This window comes from Sycon ciliatum, chromosome 10 (genome assembly GCF_964019385.1).
Source record: "Sycon ciliatum chromosome 10, ocSycCili1.1, whole genome shotgun sequence".
In the NCBI taxonomy this organism is placed as follows: Eukaryota; Metazoa; Porifera; class Calcarea; order Leucosolenida; family Sycettidae; genus Sycon; species Sycon ciliatum.
In genome coordinates, this window is record NC_088652.1 from 19,059,234 (window position 1) to 19,078,570 (window position 19,337).

Here is a 19,337-nt window from a genome sequence, read left to right on the forward strand (position 1 = left end):
TTAGCTGCAGGCTAGTCTTCACTGAGGTCTACACTAGTCTGGAGTTCGTAATACTGGACAGTTGAGAGGGAACCGCCAACTGCCAACTGCCACCACCCTCAGCTGCATAGAAGTCAGTGGTACTGCCCATCCCATAGACAGGGGCGGTAGATCTTCCATTGTCTACGGAACTCGGAGGACCGCTGTACGAACGACTGCAGTGATGGTGATGTTGTAGTGATGAGGTAGGCAGATACTGGAAGCTCCAGAGGTGAGCGGTACAACAAGCGCCCAAGTCCGGCACGCGAACGCACGAGAAAATTTGAACTTCTGCTGCGATCGTTCGCAAGAACTTGCGAACGGACGCGTTGACACATGGCGGTCGAGAGACAAATCTGTTTGACATGTTGTTGACAGAGCTGCGATGTCAGCTCTGCATGAGCATGAGCATGAGCATGAGCACGAGCCCATGCTTATGCTAGGCATGGTAGTCATGCTCAGCCTTTTCTCGACTCTTCCCGGTGCAGCGCCGAGAGTAATACGCTTCCCGGATCAGCACAGAGAGTAAAATTAATGATCTTGCACCGCATGATCGTAACGTCATGGTTATCACTGCTTCTGTGCTGGGACAAACGCATGACATGGATGCAATGCCTACACTACAGAAGCAAACCTAGCACGGGTAAGAGTGAGTCCAAGTCCAGACAGACTTGCTTGCACAACCGCATCATGCAAGCTAACGTTACCGCAGTCTTCATGACACCTCATCGACAGCATTGTGGTGTGTTCCGTGGGGCTGAGCTTGTTTCTCTGGTGGTAGTGGGTCCACTACAACTGTAGCAGCAGCTCACAGCTTGCCCAGACAGTTCAGCCATATTCGGTCAAGACACTAGAACACGTACGTCGACCACCCGGGCCTACTGCAAAGAGGCTGTCCAACACAAAGTTGTTCTCATGAAATGATCGACTCCATAGTACATGATCGTATACCCTCCCATAAGTTCCTCCAATCCACTCCCAGCCCTCATCCGTTTCAGCGCTACTCGTACGCGCAGTTACACCTATCGGAGATTCTGCACACGCTATACCGTGACGCTAATACAACCTGTGAGCCCTATCGCCTCACCTATCTCTTTTAATCAATCACATGGCTTCACTTCCCCTTGAAGTAAGTTCCCACTAGAAAATACATAATAATTATTATAGTAAAATACCAGTATTTAACTCGACACTAAGTTCGTATCACAATCAGCAGAATGTGAGAACAACTTTGTACTTGTCTACTCCCTGCTTCGCACCTGTTCCCATCTCTTGCAATCACAGGGCTATCTAGTGCTGCCCCCCCCCCCTCCCTTCTCAAGTTAGTTTTGGTGACCTCTTTCAAAATCGACAGCTCCATTGCATTGCACAATGCATGCTTCGACTACATGTACAGTACTAGCAACACCAGTTTGGGAAATGGATTGCGTTCAGGCATGTAATTTGTAGGCTACACTAAAGGATAAACTCTCTGGTTCATTGCTACAGTTGAGTAAAAATGCCAATAGACCTACATCGCCATCGGGTGTGCTCCATGTGCGCAGTGAACTGTGATGTGAATTTGCTCACCTGCGTACAAAGTTACTACTGTACTACTACAAATTAACCCAACATTCCCTCCTAAAGCTGGCTGTAACCCTAGCTGAATACATGATAATTATTATGATAATGTTAGCTGCCATACTCGTACATGTCATTGGTCACATCATCTAAGCTAACCTCACATCCAAGAACCCAACAGTTTAATTTACTACATGTAAAGTAATACTTGTTCGCAACCCTTCGGTACAAAGTCATATCAAAAGCGCCGGATACTAGCCGGATACATGTATCAGCAGGTCTGATGATTGCTTTTGGCATGGAATCGTTGTCAAGCTGTCCATTATCTTGTGAAATGCTCTTTGAATCGTACGAAATGCTCTACCCCTAACTTAGTAACTAGGGCTCAAACGGTCACGGTTTTACCCCTGACGGTTAACTGCTAAGCTAACGGTCGGTTAACCGGTTATAACCTATAAGCCACGGCAATCCTGCGGACTCTTTTTTAAGTATATTTGACTATACTCATTCAAAAAATGTACCCTATTCAGTACAACGCACACTTGTACATTCTCTTGCATGCTCATTCATACATACTCTCACACCAAGAGACCGGATATGACCGAGTTGACAGCCCAGAAATTGCGTACGCGTGCGACAGCCCACGAAAGTGCACACTTTGCAACGACCTGATACTTGAAAAATTGACTGAAAAGTTACTGCGTAACCGTTATCTTTATCGGTTAACCGTTAATTCTTCGTAACCGGTCTGCAACCGGTTAATCGGACTACTCGTTTGAGCCCTACCCCTAACGCTACATGACTCTGAGGCATCTCGGTTTAGCACTGTGAGTGGATAAGGAATTGTGAGGCTACAGCCGTAGAGGTACAGGCATTGCAATGGACACCGGTTGAACGGCTAAGTATGGAACATGCCCCTGGGCACAAAGCCGAAATAAGACATTGGCATTATAACTGCACCCACTGCTATCATGCTGCCAGTGATGTCAGTGATGTCATCAGACATCACTGCTGAAGCAGAGACAGTGTCGATTTGTCCGGGCGTCGTCCTTGCCGGTTGCTGTGTAGCTAAGGCCCAGTGAGTGGCGTGTGATCTCAGCATACAAATTCACATGGGAACACGTGCACACACAGCACTTTGACATACTTGCATGCATCCAGTGAACTGCTGCATGTCAAAAAGTTGACATGCAGTAGTTCAATGCATGCATGCAAGTACAATTGTAGTATCATCATGAGCATTGAAGTAAGTAGTTCCACATACTGTGACTGGCACATGGCAGCGGCACCATACAAGTCAAGACTATAGTCAGGCAACGTGAAGTCATCACCAGATCAAAAATAGATCAAGTGAGATGATCAGATGATCATCTACTACAAGCGAAGATCACACACATTCTATATGTAGACAATGCATGTCGCTGGCAGTAATACTTGAAAGTCCAAGGTGCAATGACAGTGCATGCAGCACAGCTCTGCCATGCAGTGCTGAATGGCAATGATGACAGTGCAGCACAGAGCAGGCAGGCAATGACATTCTTTGAGCATGTGTCGTGCAGCATAGCAGTACATAATCATTCCACTGCTCATTGTTCAGCACACAGCTCTGACCAATACAGTCATACAGTACTAGTACTAGTAGAGCCACATGGCATAGATCTTATCGCACTCCAGTCGGAATGACAATGCTACACCGGTTGAGACTTTGAGACTCGCACAATTATGTAGTTACCACAACACATAAACAAAACTTGGCTTGGCAAGAACCTTAGCACAATCCACACGCCCCAGCTCACCCCAGTACACCATGTAGAAACCCAAACCAGCCAGGAGATAATGATATAAACAAAGCTACAACACAGAGAGAACCCAGTCCACCTCAGTACAGTTCAGTACAGGACAAAAACAGTTGAGTACAGCACACGACACACACACGACACACACACGACACACACACACACACACACACACACACACACACACACACACACACACACACACACACACACACACACACAAATCAGGTAAACAAGCCGAAACGTGAAATACAAAAAAACACACACATTTCTCTCTTTCTTCTCACTGTACACAATACGGGAACAAAACCGAGTCCATTGAATGTCTACTCGGGCAAAGTGGTTTACACGTACAGTACAGACTATGCACGAGCACACTGACATGACTATGTACTGGCATATTAGTACATTTATGATAATGAAATCTGCTAGCCAGCCCCATGTTCTATGGCAGAGGCCAAGGTAGATCTTCAATGAGCTTATGTATCATGGCTGTAGACAGGAGTTGATACCTGAAGAGCAGCAGCAGCACAACCACCACCAACAGCGCCACCATCAAAAAAGGCTGAAGCAGCAACACCACCGGTGCACCAGCAATGGCAGCAGCAGCAGTAGTAGTAGCTGTGGTGTACCCCTGTACATAGTCCATACAGTAGACTTGGTGATACCACAGTAGCTGCTGCTGCCTAATGCAGAAGCTATTGATCAACTCAACAGCTAACAAAACATCAGTCATACAAGAATTAGGAGCGCCACCACTACGTCAACAATGGGAACAATAATAAACATGCCACTGTAGTCGACAGTTCGTGATTAGCTGTGACATGTAGCTGGATTCCAGGAATAGACAGGGCAGCAGCAGCAGCAGCAGCAGCAGAACAGCAGGGCATTCAAAGAGCAGAAGAGCCCAGTGTACACTGTACACATTGTGCAATAACTGTACTGTGTCAACTAAACACAGCCGTGCTACGGCGATTCATCTGTGCTTGATACACATATAGATAATCATGTTCAGTGAACATAGCGCCACCCTGGCCATGAGTAGATGTACTCTTGCTTACATACCGACAGCAAGCACACTGACACAATTCACCAGCTGACTAATCAGACAGTCAAACTAACAGAGTAACAATAGTACATTCTTGCCCAACACCACATCAGCGACCTCAGGGAGAGAAATATAGAGAGAGAGAGAGAGAGAGGGGAGAAAGAGAGAGGGAGGGAGAGATAGATAGATAGAGAGAGATAGATAGATAGATAGATAGATAGATAGAGAGAGAGAGAGAGAGAGAGAGAGAGAGAGAGAGAGAGAGAGAGAGAGAGAGAGAGAGAGAGAGAGAGAGAGAGAGAGAGAGAGAGAGAGAGAGAGAGAGAGAGAGAGAGAGAGAGAGAGAGAGGGAGAGGGAGAGGGAGAGGGAGAGGGAGAGGGAGAGAGAGAGAGAGAGAGAGAGAGAGAGAGAGAGAGAGAGAGAGAGAGAGAGAGAGAGAGAGAGAGAGAGAGAGAGAGAGAGAGAGAGAGAGAGAGAGAGAGAGAGAGAGAGAGGGGGGTCATGCAACTACTAGTATGCTACACTGCACTCAAACACATTACATTATTTCAAACTGCTTGTACAATCCAAGCACGGATGCACTTTCTGGCCACTGAGCCAAGTAACTGATCTCATCCAGCTGCTGTGCAACCCAGCTGGTGCTACTGGCAGTGCAGTTTTTTCAGTCAGTGGTCAGACATCAGTAGCCTGTACTGTACTATTCTGAACTTCTTTCAAACTAAACTACAGCCAACAGGCTACGACGGACACATGATAATAAGCTACGCACAAGCATACACAACAAGTGTCCGTGGACATAACGTTAGTCGGGTGGACCGTCCTTTACTATGGTATACATGTACATAACATTGTGTAACTGTTACAGGCAATATAACCGCGTCGCAGAGAACACAACACTCAACTATAGACTTGGGGTTCGTAGCACACACAGACAGAGAATACACCAACAAGCGAAGAGACACAAAGTACATTGCATTGCACACATACACACACTAGTGCATGCATGCATGCACACACACACACACATACAACTGTCCTGTCCTGTAGAGCCACTGCCACAGGGGTCACGTGGGCCCCGGAGGGGCATCAGAGAGGAAGATGGAACACGCAGCCTGATGACGCCGGAGATGGTGGGGCAAACGGAACCGGCGAGAACACACGCATACATGCGTGAATGAATTACGCTGCTGGGCAGTCGGGCGCGGGCCAGTCCTCGAGCACCGGTGACGACCGCGGCCTTGCACAGACCGAAAGCAGCGGGCACACACAGCACAGTGCGCAGCACAGCAGGCATCCTGTACATAGACTTGCCGGGGCTCGGGAGGCTGAGGCTGAGGTGCGGAACAGCGGTGAACAGCTAGACCACCCTTGCTTCGAAACCAACGCCCACAATCTCCACAGTGGCAAGCCCCTCGCTGCTCAGCAATCGGCTTTGCCCGCTCAACCACACATTTGTGGCGAGCACGATCTCCAGGGCGCGAGAATGACCGATTGCAATCCGCACATACCACTGGGTCAGGCTGAGGCACATTCTCCACAGGCTCGGCGTACATAGTCCGCCAGTCAGCGCGGGACTCACAGGCGATAGGGTACCATTCCTTGGCGAGGCCACGAACTCTTAGGTCGGAGACAACGCAATCCTTCCAGCGCTTGCGAGGGCCATGTGCTGGGCGGCGTGTGGGAAGTGAGCCAAACAGAATCTGTCTCGGCATCCGGCTACTGTCCATTCGGGCAACATGGCCCAGCCACTCTAGGCGACGCTGTGCGACCTTCACGCAGATGGTATCAGTGTCACCCCACATCTCCAACAGTTGGGCGTTGGTCGTGTGATTATTCCAGCAATCTCTGCGGGACACACCCAAGATGGAACGGATGCACCGCATATGAAAGACTGACAAATGTTGGAGATCGTGTTGCAATGGTGCCCAACACTCTGACCCATAGAGGAGGAGCGACACCACACATGCATTAAACACACCACTCTTGATATGCAAATCAAGGTCAGGATTGCTGAAGATGGTTCCTTGCAACACCCATACACACACATACATACATACATACATACATACATACATACATACATACATACATACATACATACATACATACATACACACACCCATACACACACACACACCTTTGACCTTTGACGCCCATCGCCGGAGGCACTGATAGCAATGCTACGGCAGATGCCATAGCAACTTGTGCTGGGATTGCACCATTCAACAGCTTGCAAGGCTGAAGAATTGACCGTCACTATTCAGCCTGGTCTACACCATACAGCTATTTTGAAGTGACTTTTTCTGGCCAGTGAATCCCTATTTTTGGTCTTTTCATTTTTTTTTCCCGCACACACATCACACCACATACTCCGGCATGCACTGGCTGTTGGTAACCACCCAGGAGAATGAAAGAAAAGTCAGGAAGAGTCTTAGAAAGAGAAGAAAGACGTGTGTGACCATGATCGTCGGGAATCGAACCCGCAACCTATCGATTGGAAATCGCTGCACATACCACTGTACCATATGGGACACACACACACACACACACACACACACACACACACACACACACACACACACACACACACACACACACACACAAAGGCTCCAGAACGCTTGAGGCATACAGCACAGTGTTGCTGAATGAAAGCCGGGCATCATTGGGTGAGCTAGTGCCATGCACTGTAAGCCCCAGACCTATGAATACCGGACAAAGCACAGGGGCAGAGCACTAACATATTCCCGGGCTCAGTACCCAGGAGAACGACAACGCCGTAGTCTCAAGAGTATAAGCCGCACCCAGATATTTTGTCACGAAATACAGACAACTACTAGTACCCAATTTATGGACTCAGGTGGAGAGCCAAGGATACATTTATAGAAAAGAAAAAGGACTAAGGAACTACAAGTTACGCTATAATGTCCACTAACACCACCAGTTACTAAACAATCAGCTCATGCGATTGTTTAGTAACTGGTGGTGTTAGTGGACATTATAGCGTAGCTTGTAATTCCTTAGTCCTTTTTCTTTACCCAATTTATAACTGTTAATTTGACCATTGTAGTATAGGCCGCCGCCAACTTTTCTTCGGTGAAGAGACCCCTGGTGGCGGCTTATGCTCCGGAAGATATGGTACATTGCACAGACAGGCCTTAGATTCCTTGGCACTGTAATGCTCCTCGCCGCATTCATGACAGACAAACATAACCTAAGGGTATTCATCAGTTTTAGGGAGCTGAAAACGAAAGTTCACCTTTGTATTAAAAGCTTCACATGCTCAAGGAACTAAAGGAAGGTCAACTGGAGATACTCACAATCTGCTCAAATGATATCATATCACAGTGCCTAGTCTCAAGCACTCTTTCATAAAAGCACTTATTGATGTGCGAATAACTCCCTATGTCTATTGTACATACAAATAGTACGCCAATACATCCATGAATGTCTTGATTCGGCAGAAACACCCTTGCTATTCTAAACATGACCCCCAAAAGATGTGAATAAAAAAGTCACAAAGTTTTTGTTTCCAGAGGAAGTGAAATGTGTTGATAGCCACCCTGCGATCGCAGCTCTGGACAGACAATGCGAATACACTCTTGGAGCGGAGAACCCTTTCTATACAATACAACACATGTAGCAAGTACATTGCTACCCTTGAAATGAAAACAGTCTCCATCATGCAACGCTGAGCTGAGCATGGACTAGGATCTAGTCCTTCCCCCCCCCCCCCCCCATAGCAACCCCACCAAACCCCTAACACCACAAGTTGTAAAACTGTTCATCCAGGACCAACAACATGTGGGCTCCTGCAATAAGCTACACATCTCAACAAGAGAGTGCATAAACAAGAGTATGCAACTGTGGTGTTGGGTCAGTGCGAGGCGCGCTGCCTTCATTACGTAACTTGCCTCCATCACGCTCTGAAAGCATGCACTCCAACCCACAATTTGTTGTACGAGCCCATCCGATTTTGCTCGATTCGTTCCAGCATCTACGCGATCTCTAAATTCTGAAGCGTGAACTCCAGTTCCGTACGAAAGTTCACTTCAAACCAGAGGGAAAGTGTGGTGTTCGATTTCCTGCAGTGCGCGGACTGCACCTGAATGATGTAATGAAGGCAGCGCACCGCGCATCTGGCCCATAGAAAAGAGATCACAGTGGCATACTCTTGTTTTATGGACACTTGATCTCGATCAAGGCTGATCCAGTCATTTTTAACAAAAAAAATAGTTTTCAAAGCAATCTTAGTCGAAGAATTCCAAATACAAGTAAGTTAAAGTATTGTCTTCAAAATGACTACGGTAAGCATTGCAACAGCCGCCGCTACATACCCAGCAACACTTCATATCTACTAATAATCGCCGCCGCCAGAGTAGCAAAACTGCAGAGCAGTGCAGTAAGTGCACCAGGCACAGGGAGAGCACCAGCCACACCGTGGCACAGCCGACAGTAAGCAACACGATTTTTTCGTGAAAGCCAGGAGCACAGGCTCAAGCTAGGCGTGACAAATTGCTACTTTACACAGCGCTCATTTTCAAAATAATGAAGCAATACCTGCTGCAGAAGCTCTTGTAGTAGCGCAGCAGCAACTGAAGCAACACGTGGCCATGAGGAGACAAACATACAGGAGAGATGCAACACACATAGTTGTCACAATTCCGAATAATGATTGTTGCTATCTCTAAACCTCATCCTGATCTCTTATCAAATTCTCATCACCACCATCACCACCATCAGCAGCAGCAGCAGCCACAATATGACTAACTTCAAGGGCTGTTGTTCCTGACACCATCACTGCATCAGCCTTCACACACTCTGGTAAACACGATAAACACTATCTGCAGAATCACGGAGAGAAAAGCACCGGGAGTGACAGAGATATCAACAGCATCATTATGACTAGGATGAAGGAAACTGAGCTCGGCGGCAAGGGAAATGTCTTTTCTTAGAGACTGCTACTGGAGAACTCTCTTTCCTGCAGTATACCACTGAGAGTCAGGGCCGGCACCACTGGCATGGCTGGTGAGGCCATGGCTGTACCAGTTTTTACCAATTCCAGCGTTCACGGGCTGCTCAGTATGCAATTGATTATCTGGAAGTAGTGATAAGCTATCCCCATACACTCCTCGCTAGAGTCTCTCCCTCTCAAACTGTTCTTCTTGTCCAGTAAGGTCCACTGCGCTAGCTGTCATTTTATAGCTAGAGGAATGTGCAGCTGAAATGTTCAGATATGATGCATAGACTGATAGAAACAGAGAGTGAATCCTCCCAGGGTTTCAAAAATTGGGCATTGGGAAGTAACCGATCGGTCCTGTTAGGCTGTGGTCGGCCTGGGGCCGTACCACCCCTCAGGAGCTGGTTAGAGAGCTCAGTGAGAGTTGTTGGCAACAAAACATTACAGTGCGTTTCAAAAATATAGACGCGTGCTTTCAAAAAACCGTTCGGCCAGCATCTATACCACATACAATCTGTAATCACTTTGTGCATACAAATTTCGACATTGGGTGTGTGCTATCTGATCGCTTAAAAATCTATATGAGAGTAATTGTGGGAAGGACCTGAGCAATATTCCAAAAAAATTCTCAAAAAGTTCCAGCAAAATTTGAGATATTTCAAAAATACCACTCGACTATATTTTTGAAATGGACTGTAGTACCTCTCCTACCCCGTGAACCCTTCAGTTTCACTTCTCTGCGTCGTGCTGGCAAATCAACGAAGGACTAAACAGTGCCCATGTGGTCTGGATACTACGTTAGATCAGGAGTAAATGCCAGGTCTCGAACACTAGTCAGAACGGGCAACGAGTTTTGCATGTTCTGACTGTTCAAGATCGGAATAATAATATTGGATGATTAAAAAAATTAATAAAACTGTGAACGGTACCATTCGGCTGTTGTATAATACAACAACCTCTCCTCCTCCTCCGTGCACTGTAAAGCCAGCCATTGCTACTCTCGGTAGCCATTACTCACACCGATAATAGACGAGCTTCTGATAGGTGAAACAGCTGTCAGAAGGAAATGTTTTACCCGTGACCCCTTCGGTGTTTGAAATTATTGATGTGAGTAATGGCTACCGAGGGTGGCAATGGTGGGCTTTGGAGCACATGGAGGAGGAGAGTTTCTTGTATGATTTAAAAATTGGTTGAGATTTCACGGCAAGCTATAATCCCATAAAAAGCACCTTGCTCCTGGGACTCCTCTCCCTTCACCTCCAACTGCTGCATAATAGTATACACTTCTCTCGTACTGGGATGGATCGTTGCGGAAAACCTTCGCCATCCAGAGTCAAGCCAACATTAAACATCACCAAAAGTGCCATCCTCCACATTGTTCAACGGGGGGGGGGGGAGCACGTACCTGTTGGAGTAGAAACTTGACACTTCATCTACCTGGTGGCAGAAGTTGGATATGCTTGTGTAGATGACCCTATACCACACATATACAGCAAGTAATACAAGCAATTGACTGGGTGCACGCATACATATTCACGAAGCAACTACAGTATGTACGCCCCACCCCACCCCTACACATGCACACGCGTGCACGCACACACATACACACGCATATGCACACATGCATACATACGCGTACATGCACAAACTCGCACACATACATACACACACACGTGCACGCACACATGCACGCACACACACACGCACGCACACACACGGCGGCACACACACGCACACATACACGCACACACACACACGCACACACACACACACACACACACACACACACACAGAGCGCACGGATGTGCAAGAAGCTCTGAAGGGACGGTTGAACATACTGTTCAATGCCCCAATAGCGCGCGCTACCCACACAGGTAATAGTAGTTGATACCACACACGTGTGAGGCCTCCTTCACAAAGGGTGGAATTGTGTCTGCGTTAGGCCGCTCTGACATTGTTGTGAGCCATTTTGTAGGTGAAGCATGGGCAGCTACAGCTGCGCGGAAAAGAACGCTGCCACACAGATGAATGCGATATGTGCTTGCTGACGATCTTGTCCAGTGCACCTTTTAAAATAAGTTATCTGGCGCTAGTCTTGATCTGTTTCGTTCAGATCTTGTCCGCCATCGTTGACACAAGAGAAAACCTGGGGTGCGCATCCAGTGTATTACCAGATTTGTGTGCTTCTTTTGGGTGAGTGCGTGTGGGTGCAGTGTGTCCCAGCACAAGTTGCTTTGTCTAACATAGCGTGTTCGCTATCATCGCTTCAGCGATGGGCAGGAGTATGAGTATAAGCATGTGTGTGTGGGGGGGGGGGGGGTGCATGAACGCATGCATGGGAAAGAGAGAGAGAGAGAGAGAGAGAGAGAGAGAGAGAGAGAGAGAGAGAGAGAGAGAGAGAGAGAGAGAGAGAGAGAGAGAGACACACACACACACACACACACACACACACACACAAACACACACACGCACATACACATACACACACACAGAAGACAAGCTAACCTTGGTCTGCTCCCATGGGCCGTGGTGATCTCCTTTGCATCTCTCCTACGCGGGGACCGCATGCACATGCGTACACACACACAACCACACATGCACGCACACACATGCACACGCACGCACACACACACACACACACATGCACATACATATACACACGAGCATGGAAATTAAGCAGCTGTATGCCCGGCTTTACCGTTTCTTTTTACAGGGAACAATTACATGTAGCCGTAGCCGCACTTGAGTTTACACTTCATCCTGTTGAAGGTGACACTTCATATTATGTTACAGAATTTCACCTACGTTTGTACTGAAATAAGCTAAGCAGTGTACTCAGCATCCTGCTAATACAATCATGTCACCACGAACATGCTAATAAAACAGAAAGGTTCCTGCCTATCCAGTAGAGTGCTCAATGTTCAAGGACTGAGCTACTTCCAAGAAGAAGAAGAAGAAGAAGAAGAAGAGGATGACGAATGTATTGTAACTCCGAGTTTCACGCACAAGGCAATCACCTGACAACAGGTCATGCTAACAATATAATTATTGTACACACTGAAATGCATGTGCCGGATACAGACTGCAGTGTGGATCCCCGGCCAATTATTTAAGAAATGCATCTCACGGACCGGAAAAAATATTGTGCCCCTGGAAAAAAGTGTCCGTGGGCAGTGTATGGTGTAGTAGTATGCAACATCAAAACTTCGGGGGGGGGGGGGGATAACAGCGTAAAAAGGGAGCCTACCCCCCCCCCCCCACCCAAGGCCAACACTGAACACAAAACCTATACTGGGCCGAGCATCAATGCGCTATGGAAAACGTAATATTCAATGCACTATGTCCGCCGTATTACCTACACCTAAAAGCATGCAGATATTTGGGACACATTCACACGCACAGAAAAACCACGTGCAGGACCATCTTTCCTGTCGTGGACAAGTTCTGGCCACATTCACACGTACTTTTAAAACGAAAAAGGGCCAAATACTCGCAGGCACTATTGTCAAGACAGCCAAGGGCGGGAAAGAAGAAAACCTAGAACGTGTTATACATGCATACAGGAAAGTGTGTGCATGTCTCTACAGCAGGCAAATACAATTTCTGTAACCATTATACTGCGAACGGTGACAGCCACGTTTGGCATTTCAGAAATCGGCCAGCAGGAAAAGACGCCGAAATCAATGGCCGTGAAGAAATCGCAGATAATTGCGCCGAATTTACAAATTTCGCAATGAATTCGTCGGAAATCGATGCCTCTACAGCGTGCATCAGGATAGCTACTCAGGATCGCTACTCCCACTATTTCTTGGATGGAATGGTGGTACCTGGATCACGACCCCGTGGTCGCCCTCGTCACAATTGGTTCACCAATATCAAAAACTGGACCAATGAATCTTGCAATTCTCTCTCTCTCGTTGCTGCTGATCGTGATAGGTATAGGCAGCTTTGTTTATCAGTGTAGTAAGGTTTTTTGTTTTTTTTTATTATGCTGCTGCCTTATGACACACATGACGCCCCTACGGCCAGAATGACTATGGGTTATACATACATACATACATACATACATACATACATACATACATACATACATACATACATACATACAGCGTGCATGTACGTGTACATGTAAATGTACATGCGAGCAGTGACTTCCCGTACTGCTTTGAGCCGAATTCTGACCTTGGGGCTCATAATATGGCCGAATTTGGACATTCTCTCTAATAACTGTTAGCCGATCGAAAAGCCGATTAGGCAAAAAAATCGGACCGATTTGGGAAATGCTTACTCGCCAGTCAAAGTGACTGGCATGTACGTCAGGTGCCTGAAACGCGTCTGAAATTCGCTGAAACGAGAGAGCTTGGAAGCTCAGGGCCCTACACTATGCTTTTTTGCCTTGATGACCTAGACAAAAAAAGCATAGGGATGTTATAAATTCTTATAAGTTTCTACTTTTTGTTTTAAGACATAACCTGGGATTCGAACCCGCACTATCGCCCTGCATGCATCCCCCGATACACTTCGCATACATACTAAATTCTTCCAAGTTGCTTCACGTTATGATCTTGTATTTGAAAGCCCTATTTGAATATGCATTGCGGCCAGCCGTCTTTGATTGTACGGTACGGTACGGGATAGGTACGGGACAGGTACGGTCGAGGGTAATACGACACCGTCTACCGCCTTGATGACGGCAACAAATTAAAAGGGATGTTATAAATTTTTCAATTCTCCTATTTTTCAGGCATTTATACCTGGGATTCGAACCCGCACTATCGCCCTACATGCATTCCCCCATACACTTCGCATTCATACTCATTCTTTCAAGTTGCTTCACGTTATGATCTTGCGTTTGAAAGCCCTATTTGAATATTGCGGCCAGCTGTATGTGGCCAGCTGTGCTTGATGGTACGGTACGGTACAGGACAGATACGGGATAGCGCCAGGCGTGACACAAACACACAAACAAACACCAAACGAGAGAGCTTGGAAGGTCAGGGTCCTACGCTATGCTTTTTTGCCTTGATGACCTAGACAAAAAAAATGCATAGGGATGTTATAAATTCTTTTAAAAAATCCTTTTTTTTTAAGACATAACCTGGGATTCGAACCCGCACTATTGCGCGCCCTGCATGCATCCCCGATACACTTCGCATACATACTAATTCTTATATACAGAAGCCTTGCTTGGTAGTTTAACATGTTTTTCGATTTTGACAGCATGTTACAAGGCGAGGACGCGTAGTGCTCCTGACTACAACCATAACCCGGTTGGCAGAGTCCCGGTCTTGCGACCATTTGAACCGTATTGGAAAACCCAGGTTCGGACCCTCGTTACTCTACGGGTTGGTAGGATTTTAATAATTTTCGTTTTTGTGTTGTAGAAGTCGTCGTGTTGCCGCCGTAGTATTGTTTACGTTGCTGCCGCTGCAGGGATCACGTCTGGAAAGGATTTGTGATGTTATTTTCTTGTCTTCCTCTGTAATTAAACTATTTGTAATTTATATTTCTTTTTTCTTTTGTTCTTTTCTTTTTTCTTGTCTTTTTCCAACTTCTGCCCATGGCGTCCTTCTCTCAGCTCGTCAGCTGTAACAGTCATAGTCATCACCATGACGACTGTTGTGAGAAGGTGCTCGCTGCCGACGAGGTTGGTGATGTCCCGACGAGGCCATGGGTAGGCCTTCACCTTAAAATCCTACCAACCCGTAGAGTAACGAGGGTCCGAACCTGGGTTTTCCCAATACGGTTCAAATGGTCGCAAGACTGGGACTCTGCCAACCGGGTTATGGTTGTAGTCAGGAGCACTACGCGTCCTCGACTTGTAACATGCTGTCAAAATCGAAAAACATACTAATTCTTCCAAGTTGTTTCACATTGTGATCTTGCATTTGAAAGCCCTATTTGAATATGCATTGTGGCCAGCCGTCTTTGATGGCACGGTACGGTAGGGGATAGGTACGGGACAGGTACGATCGAGGGTAATACGACACCGTCTCCCGTACCGTACCGTACCATCAAACACAGCTGGCCACATACAGCTGCCCGCAATATTCAAATAGGGCTTTCAAACGCAAGATAATAACGTGAAGCAACTTGGAAGAATGGGTATGAATGCGAAGTGTATGGGGGAATGCATGTAGGGCGATAGTGCGGGTTCGAATCCCAGGATATGCCTGAAATAAAATAGGAGAATTGAAAAATTTATAACATCCTATGCTTTTTTGCCGTCAGATATGGATAGCGTCAGGCGTGACACAAACAAACAAACAAACACACAAACAAATACCAAACGAGAGAGCTTGAAAGCTCAGGGCCCTGCGCTATGCTTTTATGCTTTTTTGCCTAGCTCATCGTACATGTTATAAGAACTGATGGGAATGTCTTTTTCGTTGATTGGCCACATCACAGTATTGCAAAAACGTTTCAATCGGTTTGCTTATGATTTAGGCAAAAGTATTTGCAGAATTTATTGCGGATTGTTATTTCTCTAATAATCATCTACTTTTGTTTTGCTCCTTCTTTTCTTTTTATCTCCTTATATTGTAAATCAACAAATTTTGGCCGATGAGAAATAGAAACCTCTCTATTAGAGAGGTTAAGATGCACGTTATTTCCGACGTGACGCGCAGTTTCACGTCAAATTTGAAATCGATCGGTATTTTTGCTCTCACATGCATCCATTGCTCAATCATGCATCATTTGCCTATATGACAAACGTTGGCCTGCGATTTACTTTGGCCGGTTGGTACCAAGCGGCGAAATCAGCGAAATTAAATCGCCAGCGAACATTAGTTGATTTTAATACAGTGATCGGATTTTCTGGCCTTTTTGTAGTAATACATGTGTATTGACCTGTTGAGCCAATGACCACGCCGAATGCATGGTTGCCTGTGGAGCACATCACATAACTTTACAGTCTCCTAAAATACGTATCCTGTCCGACGGCAAAAGAGGCTGCAGATTTAGTTTTTCTGCGCGTCGACGGGATGTCTGCGACGCGAAAGTTCAGCTTGCGCTATTTGGCTCGCACGTCGAAAAATCAACGCGAGTGACCTGCTGCTCACGTCGAAATTTGGACATTACATAAATTTACAGTCTCCTATATAAAAACGTATCCTGTTCGACGGCAAAAGAGGCTGCAGATTTAGTTTTTCTGCGCGTCGACGGGATGTCTGTCCTGACGTTTACTGGGACCGGCGCTGACTCTGCCGATCACGGGCGTTCTGGACTCGACGAGATGTCTGTCCTGACGTTTCCTGGGATCGGCTTAGACTCTGCCGATCACGGGCGTTCTGGACTCAAAGGGATGTCTGTCCTGACGTTGCCTGGTACCGCCGGACTCTACCGATCACGGGCGTTCTGGAGTCGACGGGATCTCTCTTCCGACGTTTCCTGTGACCGGCACTGAATCGCTCGTTCACGCTTATTTTGAAGACGACGGGATCTCTCTTCCAAAGTATGTTTATGCTGACGCATCCTATCACCTAATCGGCGTCTATTCTAATTTAATTTCCTCTTCGTCTCCCTATTTCTTTCCAAATCTCCCTCTACATCAGGGAGTCGTATACATAATACGACGAATATTGGTACGGTACGGGACAGATACAGGAGCCCGCAAATATTGTGGACAGCTGTTATGTACAATCCTGTAGAGCCTTTGTAGTCACAGATACGGGACAGATACGGGATAGCTCCAGCCGTGACACAAACAAACAAACAAACAAACACCAAATTAAAGCTGTGTGGACCCTGGCTAGCGCCAGACGTTACTGAAGTAACGTCTTCTGCATAGCTACGGGAATTAAAGCTGTGTGGACCCTGGCTAGTACCAAATTAAAGCTGTGTGGACCCTGGCTAGCGCCAGACGTTACTGAAGTAACGTCTTCTGCATAGCTACGGGAATAATAATTATTATCATTGTTGGAATTTCCATTTCAGTGCATTTCTATATGCCTGATGCCCCGAAAGCCACAAACAAACTCATGGACGCATGGTTTCTGGTGTAGACGTGCCAGTTATGAACACAGCTTTAACGAGGCCTGTGGTGCCGGCAATTCACCGTATTTGTATACACTTCGGGCACACGTTGTTGTCCACATGTTCTCCAATAAATTTGGGTCCCTCGAGTGCAGCGCCGCAAACCATAATGCAAAGGGCACCTCGCCGGTGCTAGTCTATTGGTTAGCCTGTACAATGACGTTAAAACTTAAAATACATGTAGTGCACAAAAACTCACTGCGTTTCTCAGGATTGCTCGCAGGAACATAATAATTGAAGTACACATGTCCAAGAAGACCACTGACACCCACGACAATTGGCATAAGGATAGGGTTGCGGAAATGCCTCAGAAAGGCATACCGTGTATCAGGTCTCGCAACGCGAGGATGTTTGGATCTCAAACGTTCGCTTTCGTTGCACATTTGAACTCCCTTCCAATCAGGACATCAACATGAACCTACAATTAACCTGTTCAAATCCGTATTGCACAACCACACGGCCCGAATCCCTTTGTATTGCTATGATTGTTGGCCAGGCAGGAGTTTTCGACTTGAAGATCAATAACAAGAGTCGTCGACTCGTACTTCTCGACCAGATCGATACAAGATCTTTCAAAACTCACAACAATTCATTAAAGGGGAAGTATACCCTAAAATCAAATTTTCACCAGTTGTAGTCTTCGGGGTGCTGAGTCGAATGGTCTTGGTCCGAGGAAGCTGAGACGCTCCCTTCCTACTTGAATCCCAATCGAACTCGCGCACTTCCACCGAAACTGGGTGACTGCGCCCTACGAGATGGGGATTTGTATGCAAAATGTCACTAAAAGCGCCATTTCGTTCTTATAAAAGCACGGATGACCGTCATTGGCCCATATGTTGTAGTCTTTTGGACGCTGAGTCGACTGGTTTTGGTCCGAAAAGGCTGCGATGCAGCGTTCCTCCTTTATTCCCAATCGAACATGGTTGAACAAGCGGTCACGTGCTCCTGCGTACACCAGTCACCTGGTCACCGTGCCTGCAGGGTACAACTTACTAGCCTGTTTGACCTTTTTTGGGTGCAGTCCTGTCACTCGAGTTGAACCTTGGTGTGAAAATTGTCGCCTGCTGCATGCTGGCGCGGTGACCAGGTGATTTGGGCAACCAGGACCACGTGACCGCTTCTTCAACCATGTTCGATTGGGAATAAAGGAGGAACGCTGCATCGCAGCCTTTTCGGACCAAAACCAGTCGACTCAGCGTCCAAAAGACTACAACATATATGGGCCAATCGCGGTCATCCGTGCTTTTATAAGAACGAAATGGCGCTTTTAGTGACATTTTGCATACAAATCCCCATCTAGTAGGGCGCAGTCACCCAGTTTCGGTGGAAGTGCGCGAGTTCGATTGGGATTCAAGTAGGAAGGGAGCGTCTCAGCTTCCTCGGACCAAGACCATTCGACTCAGCACCCCGAAGACTACAACTGGTGAAAATTTGATTTTAGGGTATACTTCCCCTTTAAATTTTGTCAACAAAGCAGCTTGCGCCAGGATCTGATCAGTGATCAGTGAATACACAGTGATCTGGTATCTGCTGAATATGACATCATAATGACATCAGTACCCAGCTGATTGGAAACATGCAAAAAATCATACAATACAGTCCATGCGCCAAGGGCCAAAAATGACCCGAATCTTTATGCAAAATGAAGATGACGACGCCGCTTTTTTCGACTTTTTCTGTGACCAATTTTGAGCGGAATCATCATTTTGATCGTCTTCGATTTGGCATGGAAGACTTTCATGAATGCTATTGTAACTTGGCCTGCTGAGGGCTAGGATAGTCCCTAAACAAAATCTGGAAGCCGTTCCGCCAGAGATTTTTCCGTCATGTTGCAGCAGAGCCACTTTTCTCAATTTTGCGTCGTCCAGAATTTATGATTTTTGGATGCCAAAATACTTGATGGCGTGAGAACCAAAAGTG

At 46.6% G+C, this 19,337-nt stretch overlaps 1 long non-coding RNA gene across 1 annotated transcript; it reads right to left on the minus strand.

The window, feature by feature from the left end:
* Window positions 1-8,653: 8,653 nt before the first annotated feature.
* LOC135826540 (uncharacterized) lies at window positions 8,654-18,023 on the minus strand. The gene is made up of 4 exons (XR_010555318.1): window positions 17,617-18,023; window positions 11,886-11,930; window positions 10,786-10,854; window positions 8,654-9,264 (listed from the first exon to the last, which is right to left on the minus strand). It is a non-coding gene; the product is annotated as an uncharacterized LOC135826540 (long non-coding RNA).
* Between the last annotated feature and the right edge of the window lie 1,314 nt (window positions 18,024-19,337).